Raw genomic sequence first — 12,500 nt, 5'->3', positions numbered from 1 at the left:
GAGAGAGAGAGAGAGAGAGAGAGAGAGAGAGAGAGAGAGAGAGAGAGAGAGAGAGAGAGAGAGAGATAATGTTTATTTCATATATATATATATATATATATATATATATATATATATATATATATATATATATATTCAATATATATATATATAAGTATATACACAAACATACATACATGCATTATATATATATATATATATATATATATATATATATATATATATATATATATATATATATATATATACACTTGTTAGCACCATTACAGTTTTGGTAACTGTGATACTATGTCCAAATGACCCTCAGTCGGCCATCTTGAGATAATTTCATCACGAATTGTGATTTGTAGTCTTGAAATCACTGAATTAATCCTTGTTATTTTCTGCCTCGAAATTACTTTAACAATTCTTGCGATTTCTCCTCTTGAAATTACTTCATCAAGATTTATCATTTTCATTTCACCAAGTTTATAATTTTCTGTCAGTTACAAAAATCTAGCTACCTCGAAATCTGGGAATGTTACTCTCTCCAAGTACTAAAATACGGACATAAACATGACAATACTGACTCATAATAGGAAATTTAGGAACTTCAGTTTCAAATTTCCTTTTCCTAAAGACTGCAATTAACGCAAACATACAGAAATGTAATCCTTGTTCTCAGAAAAGAAATCTATCTGATTTTATGACGCCATCTCGAAGATTGAGGAGTGGATGTACTCAAGAATCAAGGCTTATCACATTTTGCCTTTTCCGGGGAACTGTCAAAATAAAGGAGAGAGAAAAAAGGGGGGATGGTAGCCAAATATAGAACGTGATCACATATACAAATACTTTTGGAATTCTCCCTCCGATTACTATATTCATCTCACTGTTTACTGTGTTAATCTCATTGATTCCTTTAATCTCATTGATTCCTACGTTAATCCTTCATCTTTCACGACATAAGGCTCTAGTCCTACTTCGGGGTTACTATAAGAGCGTAATCTCCATGGCTTCTGTTACGTTCAATAATATCTTCTACCAACTCACTCTTTCACCCAACTTTATTTTTTCAATACTTTCAACACACATATATGAGCATGTAGCCTATATAATGTATGTATATATACATACACATACACACACACACATATATAACACATATACACACATATATATATATATATATATATATATATATATATATATATATATATATATATATATATATATATATATATATATATATATATATATATAGCCTAAATAAATAGATAAAATCTTCAAGCTGAGTGTCCTTCGGTCTTAGCACAAAATAGCACAGAACTTAAGAAATGTAGCGCCATGTGGAAAACTTCTAAAGATTAAAGAAAATAAAATGGTATGGTCCTAATACTGTTTTTTTTGGGGGGTGGGGGAAGGTGGGAGTGAAGACAAAATATGAAAAGCATAACGAATACATAAGCATGTTAAAGTTTATAACTCGATGTGTAGTAATACCGACGACAACCGTACGAAGGGCTACAATGGCATAATTGAATCAAGGTAACTAAATATACTGTATTCTACAAGATATATCAAGTTATTAATAACCCGGACAATCAGGTGTTGATGAAGGACCGACGAAAAAAGATAATAAAAAGTCTAAGGAAAGTAGGTAGATATCCCGATCTATTTAAAATGGGTACTGCATGCCTATGAAACCGTACATGAAGAGTGAAATAAATGAAAATGGAAGACAAACGCCCAAAAACTCAGGTCAAAATTATACTTCATGCAGAACGTCATTTTCTTGGCATGATCCGACGATAAGAATGTCCCGCCGTCAGTCGAGTTTCTTTATGGTGACGGTTCATGGACACAATCCGTTTTGCTTGGATAAAGTTCAGACAAGGAAGATTACAAAAATATGTTCACCTGAATTCAAAAATTCTCTCTCTCTCGCTCTCTTTCTGACTTTCTGGCTAAATTATTATCAATTATCTTCATAACTGTTTCCTTAACAAAAGCTTTTTCCCTTAGGACTCTCGATTTATCGACTCATTAGTGCATGAAAAATGTGCGGTTTAATAAAAATGAAGTACCGAGTTGTAAGCAAGAAATCAACATCGTGACTTTATGCATGTTCTCAGAAAAAGAAATGACTTAAGTTCGCTAAGTACAAAAAAGGTTTCCTAAACAACACATTAAAATATGAAAAGCAAATGTTGAGCAAGAATTCAGCACCAAGAGTTGACCAATTTCCCTAAAAAAACCAGACAACCAAAAAAATTTAAATCTTTAGCGCAGTTGCCCTTGAACCGTCACAAAAGAAACCAAGCACAATGACTCATTGCATCTTTTTTTTTTTTTTTCATCGGTCTGTGATTGGAAAGAGATCGCTGACGAACATCTAAAGATCATAATACACTCCTGACCTTGGAAATATTCCTCAAGGACATCTTGAGGATACGTTATCGACAGCACCTCTAACTGGTAACTGCTGAGTATTATAATTTTCTCTATATAGCGCATCCAAAGAATCACATAAAATTCCAGCCACAAAATAGTACGAGGGGTTGATACTACCAAAGATCAAACATACTGAAGCACCGTCACATAAATAATAAAGCGTAAAACTAAGTAACTCAAAGACTACTGAATAAGACAAAAAAAAATAAAAATAAAAACGCGTCCAAAACAGATACCGGCAAACCAAGAGCAAGAAGAAATGTTTCAATTTCGATCGAAGCCAGGAAGCTCAATCATGATCGAAACTAGCAAGGCCAAGAGGGACAATGACATTCTTCACGGAGAAACAGTCACACAGCTGATCTCACAGGAAATGAAATTACAACTAACAATGAATCCAGTGACCTTGATAATCGAAAGAAAAGACAAGATACTTTTTCTTCGATGGCTAGATTACAAGATTGACTTCCCAACCGTATCTTCAAAAGAAATCGTCAATAGATTAGACTGAAAATCGACCTGTAATTCAAGTATACTATGATGCTCACTCTCTAATCCTATGTTCCATGCTAACTGTATTAGAACGGAATATGCTTCAACAACCGGTCGCGTCAAAGGAGTCTACATGCACATAACAAATTTTATCGGATTTTTAGAAGACAACGCATATATATATATATATATATATATATATATATATATATATATATATATATATATATATATATATATACACATATATAAATTATATTATAAAATTTATCTTCGTATGAATTCAGTCATAGGCCCTTTTTTTTTAACATGTTGAGCAATTCCTCCAGATAATCTCCCTTACTCTTCAAAGGTGCTACAAAACTCCATCTAGCATTAAAGACTAACACTTAACTACTGACAAACAAAAAAGACCAAAGTGCTCTTTGGTACTGAAGAACAAAGGAACGCGTTCATAGCATGCACAGGCAAACATGCACATAAGTGTAAAATGCAGTAATATATATATATATATATATATATATATATATATACATATATATATATATATATATATATATATATATATATATATATACTGTATATATATATATATATATATATATATATATATATATATATATATATATATATATATATATATATATATATATATATATATATATATATATATATATATATATATATATATATATATATATACAGTATATATCGACGAAAGAAAAGTGAGCGGTGAACAGAATAATTCCATAATACTTTAATGATGAAGCAGGATATCAACTGCAACTTGGATTAGCAAGGCGCGGGAATTCTCACAATCGCCAATGGAAAAGTTGGGAACTTCCTACAAAGTGAGAGAGCGAACTTCATGAAAATCTTGGGAATGGTTTCTCCCAGGTGAGGAAGGATTACCTCGTCGAGGCCCTCCAGTTTGCAATTACGATATAGATTGCACGTTAGCAGTGATGATCAGTTCGTGGCTAAACACTCTACCACTTCCGCCTGAGAGAGAGAGAGAGAGAGAGAGAGAAACTAACCGAGTGTATTAAACTCTTCGATATAATTTCACACAGGTCCGTCGCCTTCAAGATAGCAAGGGGGAATGTAACTCTTTAAAAAAGAATTTTTGTTTTTGTTTTTGTTTCATGATGAGACAAGAGTCAGCCTCCAGGGATGCGAAACCGACGAAACCGACTCAGGTCTGACGATCGAAAGTTGAATCATCACGGGATGAGTAAGATGGAGAAGAGGACCGAAGGTCATCCAAGATGAGAAGAGGGGGATGAGTAAGATAGAGAAAGGGGAGGGGGCGAAAAGCTACCTCTTCCGGACCACATTAAGCAGCAATTTGGAAGCTTGTTATCGTTCAGATCACAGTCATCAGGCAACCGCTCAAGAATTTAAAATCACAACCTTCGTTACGCGTGCGCAACGCGGCATAAAAGACTAAGACCAATCTTTGCGAATACTGCTGGAAGATGGTGAAGCTAAAACGAGGGCTAAAAATGAATAAAACCAAGACGAACAAAAACTGATATCCATACATAATAAAAACCATGAAACAGTTAATACCAGAAGAAAGCGAGAAAAATATGAAAATAACAATAGCATAGTACCAAAAAACAAGCTCTAACATACAGGAGAAATATTTCGTTCGCAGAACACGCATGCAAATCTCTGCTGCATATTTGATATCGACTGTATGGAATGACAGTGAATACTAGGTGCAGCTTCAGTCTCTTTGTTCACATTATTATAGAAAGAAACCCAAAGCCTAATATTAGTTTTAGAATATTTATGAAAACAACGGAGACAGCCCACACATACACACACACATACACACACACACACACACGAACAAAAGACATAGCTTAATAGAAGTCAGGACCTCCACTAACTTAATAACGTCGTACCTAATAAGTTGAACTGTCTATTGTCATCAAGTCTGCAATATTCTGCTTTAGTTATTTTCACTTTTCATACTCCAGCATGCTATATTGTAGAATTCTGTGTGGTAAGTAGTTTTGGCTTGTGTTTGGGGGGGGGGGTCTTTTGGCGTGTGTTCTGCACATTATATCCGACGAGCAGCGAGAGAATCCGTAAATCCATCATTTGTTGCAATGAGGAGAAACACGAAGGAATCAAATGGAAAAGACGTGTCTGTATTTCTTCATTTTTATTTCAAAATTTCTTTGGTCATGTAAGTCGGGACAACCAAAGTCTAATAGATGCTTACAACGAGACGAAATCCACTGCCATGCACTTCCCACCTACAAACTCAACATCCCCTGGGCGAGGCGACTGTGATAATAGAGTAGAGCGCACGATAATAGCAGGTGTTCTGTGAAAAGTGATAGCCACGGGGGGCCGTGGACGGCAATAGCCAATGGCTATGAGTTCATAGAGTAGTAGTTACAGTAGTAGTAGCCGAGGCGACGTCAACTTGGAACTACCGGTTCATCGATCTTTACTACGTTAAACAATTTACAGGACGGCCTGGAACTGCCCGCTTCGCTGAGCTCTGAGATTCTCGAGGACAAATGGTATGGCTTTTTTCACCGAACAACTTCTCCACCCATAACCTCATTTTCTTTTCTTTTCTTTTTTTTTTTCCTGTCGACTGGGCTAGATAAGGGTAATGGCTCGGCTCCCCACCTTTAGTCTTAATTGAGGCAATGCAATCAAGTTTCCAGACTTTAAAAACTGAAGGACACAAGAAATACTACATCTTCCCTGTGACTTTCAAGTTTTACTTAAAAAAAAACTCCGACCGTCACTTAATGCGTGTAACAATTGCGCAATTCAAAACAGTAACACTTGAGATCATATGAGTAACAATGAAACAATCCAAAATAGAGTAACATATTTTGATATCAAAAGAGTAGCAATTACACCATTCAAAATAGTGTAACACTTGAGATCATATGAAGTCTCCTACAATGCAAGACATGCTTCTAAACATACATCTTGAACCTTTTACCACAAAAGTCTTTTATGTAAAACTATTAGTGCAATTGTATGGATTCCTTCTTACCACAGCTACTTCTCTGAACATTTTTAAGAGTACTAAAGATATGACATTACAGAAAACGATTAGCCGCCCAAACTGATGTCCAAGTTAATGACGTATTTAAAATTACTTAAGAGAAGAGATTCAATCTAAGTAAATTAAGCGTTCTGTTAATTTAACATGTTCTAAGAAACGTTTATACCACAATCTCTTTTGAAGAGGATGCTTCTCTTTTATTATTATTATTATTATTATTATTATTATTATTATTATTATTATTATTATTTTATTATTTCTATGTCTCTACAGAAAGTAATTATAATTGCTCTTACTATATTAGTCGTAATTATTATTATTATATTCCTGTTTATATCCTTACCATGATCTTTCTTTTTTTTTCTTTTAAGAGAGAGAGAGAGAGAGAGAGAGAGAGAGAGAGAGAGAAAATGTTCAAGACCTTGAAACCAAATTCTCTGTTGATACCCACGAACTAAGAAGCTGCTCTCGTGAAACAACAAGTACACAAATTTTTCTCTCATCCACACCGTCCCCCACTCCCCATCCCCCGACTCATGACAACGCCAACATGAAAGCATGAAAAACGCATGGAACCTCCCCTTCGTTTCTATGAAAAGACATGTTTAATAACAGAACAGCCCGGACATACGACGTAACAAATGAGATATAATCACTCGGCCGTCATTATCCACATCCTGGACTTCACTGCCGTCACAACTAGCGCATTATCTTAGAAACCATTACGAACACGCTCATTAATGACTACCATTTATCCGTAGCGATTAAAGCAGGCACTCTTCCCGTCCTCTCGAGGCAGACCATCAAGAGCTTAGTAATTATCGTCGACTTGATTACTTAATGTTGTTTACTCAAGTTCTCAGTATGCCTAGGTCCGGTGCCAACCATTCTAAACAGCATCAGCATCGACCTCACGCGATAAGATTTCTAACCAATCGAACCCCTTAAACCTAGGACAAATCCGCCTTTCTCAGCAATAACAACATGTAACCTTCAAAAATACAGACATGTATTTTTCTTTCACAAAAAAATGACGACGGGATGGTCATTTAATAACTTAAATATACCTCACGTATGGAGGAAAACAGATAGACGAAAGGTAAAACAAATATAAAATGTTAAGATGAACGTCTGTACATTTTCAAAAAATGAATATTTAATGCAAGAGGTCTTAAAGCATGAAAAGGAAAAAATATCATCTTTAAAGATTACATTAGCCCCAAGGAATATGTAAAAGAAGGTTACAATTTACTGTACATTGGTATTAACAAAATGTTTACTTAGCTTTTGAAGTTTATAAATACCGTATAATGATACTCCACTAATTTACAAATGCTATTAAGCAAGCAAAATGTTCCCCTATCATAATGCTTCAGACACTGAGCTTTCAAAAAATTTCTTTTTTAATAGCAGGTAAGGAAGCATAACAGGTCTACCTGATGAAATGAAATAATTACCTGTACTATTCGTATGGAAGAATATGTAAACGAATTAGCATTAGTTGATAAGCATCTACAATGTCAAAAATGCCGGTAAATAATTATGCCTAATATTTGCCCCCTACAGTTATTTATAACAGAAGACACTCCTAAACTCAACAAACACGATGCTGGAAAGAAATATGAAAATCAATTTCATTTTATCAAAAACCTTTAGATTGGAAGCAATAAATCAGACATATTTCACCACGTCAATTCTTTATCAATGTACTCACGACCAACTTGGCCGTGAATGTACAAAATATGGACGATATAATACCGCATAAGACAAAAAAATACTAAACAACAGCACATAATTGGTCATTGCAACACATAAAACGTATTGAATATCAACGTTTACAAATTATTTTTCGACAGGTAAAGAATTTTACACATACTGCTTGAAAAGTTACATACGGCATTATACCATGTATGCTACAGTGGAAAACTTTTCAATAAAAACTCCACCGTATCTTCTATTGTCTATTTTTATACAAAAACAAACAAAACTAAATGAAAGTTAACCTCTCTCTCTCTCTCTCTCTCTCTCTCTCTCTCTCTCTCTCTCTCTCTCTCTCTCTCTCATACCCAAAAGATGACATTAAATCCCGAAGGTTAAAAATGCGATGACGTTCCCAGTAGACGCACGCCACCACAAACCAACGACAGATGAAAAGATTAGCAAAATGAATGAAAATTATCAAATAAACCCCCCGGAGATAATGACGTCCATTATTCACCCATGTCGTCGAAGAAGGCACAGCATACGCACAGAAGATGGAAGTACACAGCGTGAAGAGACGAGAAGAGAGCAGCATCGCAGGTGGGACAGGGAGTCGCTGGTGGGGCCACCGGGAGAGCTATGGAGAGATGTAGGGGCAGGTAAAGGTGGTGTGCAGGTATGTGAGGAATGTGTCTGAGCTGGGGAAGAGGATGAGAACCTAGACCAAACACTGAAGTCCGATATGGGATGCGTGGTCCTGGAGTTTTGTTTTTGTCACCCTTGGTAAGAGAATTCAGAAATGATTGAAAATTACTTTGCATACCTTTATGTTATTGAAATGACGGGCTTTCTCTTTCTACTACTACTACTACTACCGACAATTCCAACATCAGTTACTCAAGCGTTCCAGTGGCCCAGCTCGTATCTATACGGAGCAGCAGTGGCTTCAGTACGTGGTTGTGGAAGTGACAGGAAGCGACACCAGGACTTCGCTGATGTGAAACGAAACGTTACTGTACGACCGCAGGTGTTACGAGGCTTGTTAGTCACGGCTTGATTGCTGTGGCCGCAGTCTATTATGAAGTCAACAAACCGTTTAATAACTTCATCTACGAAAGGCAAGAACAAAACAATCATAAACAGAAGCGAAGCAACGACATAATTAACACGTACAGACTTACCTAATCTTGAATATTTGTTATCAAAGAATGTCGTGATAATCTTTTATTCTCCCACGAAACACTTCTAAATTTATTCATATTAATACTGAAATTATCTCTACCTCTTTCAGAAAGCTGCCTTGATAGCATATATAATTTTTCCATCCAGAAAATTAAAAATTATGTTCAAACCCGTTCTAAATATGCAAATATAGTTTTCTAATCTTGAACACTAGTTACTGAAAAATCTTATATTCTTTTTCAAAATTCCCCTGAATAAGCATACGTGGTTTTCTAAGGTAGGACATTAGTTATCGAAAATATCTTAATACTCATTTTCAGTGTGGTCCTGCATCAGTATATACAGTAGAGTTCTCACACTGAACTTCGGTATTACGGAATTTCTTTAACTATCATTTGTTATTCTTAACAGTTCTTGGGAACTTGTAACTGTTTCATATGAAGATCGAAGGAATGGATGATGAAACGTTCTTACTGACTGAAGATCTGCAGGAAAAGGGAAAAGGAAAATGAAAAAGAAAGGGATGGGAAGGGACAGTATGCATGAAAATACTGTACGTTCGGGAAAGTCGTACCATGGAGATACTTCACCCAATGGTCTATAGATTTAGGTCCTACCAGCATATCGATTAGGAAGTATACCAATTCAAATTTATAATTTTACCGGAGTAAGCACGGCGGATAATCAGTTAGATTCATTATCTCATTATCTGGCCAGGCCAACAGGGACAGATGGAGAGGAAAGGAATACAATCGTAACCACAAAAAAATACAAATTAAATAAATAAATAAATTAAATTGCCAGAACTGTTCTTGCCTGAAAATACACTTGGTCATCAAGATTGGATGGCTAAACATGCAAAGCAAAGCAAACTTGATGATAATAAAATGGCAGTGAATTTATTTCAGTGATTCGTCTCACTGTTTTATATATTAAATTCAGTCAAGTTGATAATAACAATTTTCAAAGAATCTTTAACATCAGTATTATCTCCCCTTTTCATTTTTTTCTGATAGCTTAAGTAGTGAGAATAGTTTTTAACTATCTCGTATTTTTCTTGACATTTACTGCAAAAGACTTGCTTCATTTAACCATCAACTAGACTTGACTTAGTTGTTAACGTTTTCAGCTTGTCCTTCTAATTAAAACTAAATCACTGGACCAAACAGGGATGACAAAATGCGCCCACCGTAAAATATTAGATCAAAGCATCAGGAAATATTGGAATAACTAATGATCACGAATAATAGAAAGATTATCAAATTCCACGTACTGGCCTGAAATATAAGTATACCTTAGTTTTACCAAACCACTGAGCTGATTAACAGCTCTCCTAGGGCTGGCCCGAAGGATTAGAATTATTTTACGTGGCTAAGAACCAATTGGTTACTTAGCAACGGGACCTACAGCTTATTGTGGAATCCAAACCACGTTATAGCGAGGAAATGAATTTCTATCACCATAAATAAATTCCTCTAATTCTTCATTAGCCGGCCGGAGACTCGAACTCGGGCCTAGCGAGTGCTACCCCACAACTCTACAGACTCTCCCAACGAGGAACTGGCCTGAAATATAAATATAACACACGAGAGAGAGAGAGAGAGAGAGAGAGAGAGAGAGAGAGAGAGAGAGAGAGAGATTGGAATGATTATCGTCACAGAACATCCCAAGGGAACGTGGCTACACTAACATTAGCTTTCATAATGGAGTATTCCGAAAGTAATTCTCTACCCTCCGGGCATGCGCCACATCTTTCTACAGTCTGTGCAAATGGGACGCCTGGAATTTCTTAATGGTTGGTTCACAACTTGGGAGATTGAAAATGTGCAAATAGGTATGCTCGCTGGATACAGATAATGACATCCTGCCTATCTTCTTTTCATTTTGTAACGTCTCCTGGTCTTATTGCCAGCTGCATTTCCAAACCGGGAATTTACAAAAAATCAAGAATGTTCTATTTACTTTCCAAGTGACGAATAAAAATTCTTAATGGGCTATTGATACATATTATTACAAGAAATTAGTCGATAACCAAGGCTAACGGCTCATAACGGTGCCCTACGCCAAGCTATAATGTTTAAGTTATGGAAACGAAACATCTTAATAAATTACAGAAGATACCAGTTCCTACTAATAAAACCGGTCCTTCCATTACCTGCAAAAAGATTCAACAAAAAAAAGTCCTTCAACTACACAAGAAAGGTATTTTTATAGATTATTAAGAACAAGTTCCCCACGTTTTACAGACTGTTGTTGTGTTGGATTAATCTGGTCCTATGCCAGTGCAGGCCCTTGCTCCAAGAGCAGCCCGTAATTTTTACTGAGAAAATTATTAAGGCAATTAACCCAAAAACTCAACAAAAAATCTATACCTGTCATAGGATCGCCTAAACCGTTCCCTGGCACTTGGCTTGTTGAACTTTTTATCCTATAAATGAACTGACGGACTTCTCGGTTTCCTGTTACATTCTATGGCAATCGAAAAACCAGTTCGATTTGTTTGGCAATTTGTTTGCTGTATTCAGTTATATTTAACTAAACTCTATCTTTCCCTCTCTCTCTCCTTCCTGCTTATCAAATTATGGGCTGCTTAACTCGTTCCATATTATGCGCATTACGAATGATAAAAAAAAAGAACACTAGTCGATCATTTTTCAATGGCAGGTATTTTCTGTAATATATAGTGTTCTCATACTGATCATTCATCTGTAGTGAAGAGACCGAAAGATCATGGTTGTCTAAATCACAGCCATGAAAAGCGTAATCGTATTTTCCTTCAACCCACGAAAAACCTCAACACTAGTCTTTGCCAGGACAGTGCAAAAGGACCCTTTTTATAAATGGCTAAAATCTCAAGACTGCTACCACATGAAAAGTATAAACCAGTACTCCTATAGCAGGTCTCCAATTAAGTTCAGGCTTAAAATTCTAAATAACGGAAAACTTCCATACCGGTCAAGGCATGGAAATAGAGCGGAGAGTTTTCCATCGCTTTTAACATCAAATTAGACTGTAATGTATAAAGGACTGCAGTAAAAATAGATCACAGTTGGCTACCTTTGAATTTCATGCACAGCAGGGAAAAGCTCTAAACAACAGCGAATTCTGATCCAAAGAGATGTGCTAAATGTGTTAAAGATCAAAATTATTATTATTTCTACTTAGACAAGACATACTACAAAAGGTACATAATTCTATACATTTGTAAAAGCAAAAAAACAAACACATCGGTGTACAGCAATGATGTGATGTGCCTCCGTAGTTGCTTATGTGTTACCTGATAGAAACCCCCTTGTAGAAAAAGATATAGGAGCAATTCTGCAAAAAAAAGAATCTGAATAAAGCGAGAGAGCAATGAACTCTCAGAGGACAATGAAGAAGAGGTATATAAGCTGGTGAACATTTGAAAAGTTTCGCAAGGTGTGAAAGAATGTCACCAAGAGTAAAGGAGCGAGAGAAAACAAAAGGTAGACTGGTGAAAGAACAGATGACAGCAAGAGTCAGGAGAAGAGGTGGTCGACTCGTAAAGTACCAGGTAGGAATCTGACGCCTTATTTTGTAAAAGCTTTTGGCAAAAATATTTTGTCCTCTGCGTGAATTCCCCAATTGAAGAAATCTTAACACCATTTTGGTTTACGGAGAGAGA

The 12,500-nt window shown here is 35.8% G+C and overlaps 1 protein-coding gene across 3 annotated transcripts in view; it reads right to left on the bottom strand.

The window, feature by feature from the left end:
- LOC136842560 (protein Shroom-like) overlaps positions 1 to 12,500 on the bottom strand; it is a 981,749-nt gene that overhangs the window by 890,228 nt on the left and 79,021 nt on the right. The gene's annotated exons all lie outside the window — the stretch shown is intronic.

The sequence above is a fragment of the Macrobrachium rosenbergii genome, chromosome 10 (assembly GCF_040412425.1).
Source record: "Macrobrachium rosenbergii isolate ZJJX-2024 chromosome 10, ASM4041242v1, whole genome shotgun sequence".
NCBI classification, from domain to species: Eukaryota; Metazoa; Arthropoda; class Malacostraca; order Decapoda; family Palaemonidae; genus Macrobrachium; species Macrobrachium rosenbergii.
This window is presented reverse-complemented; position numbering and strand designations above follow the sequence as displayed.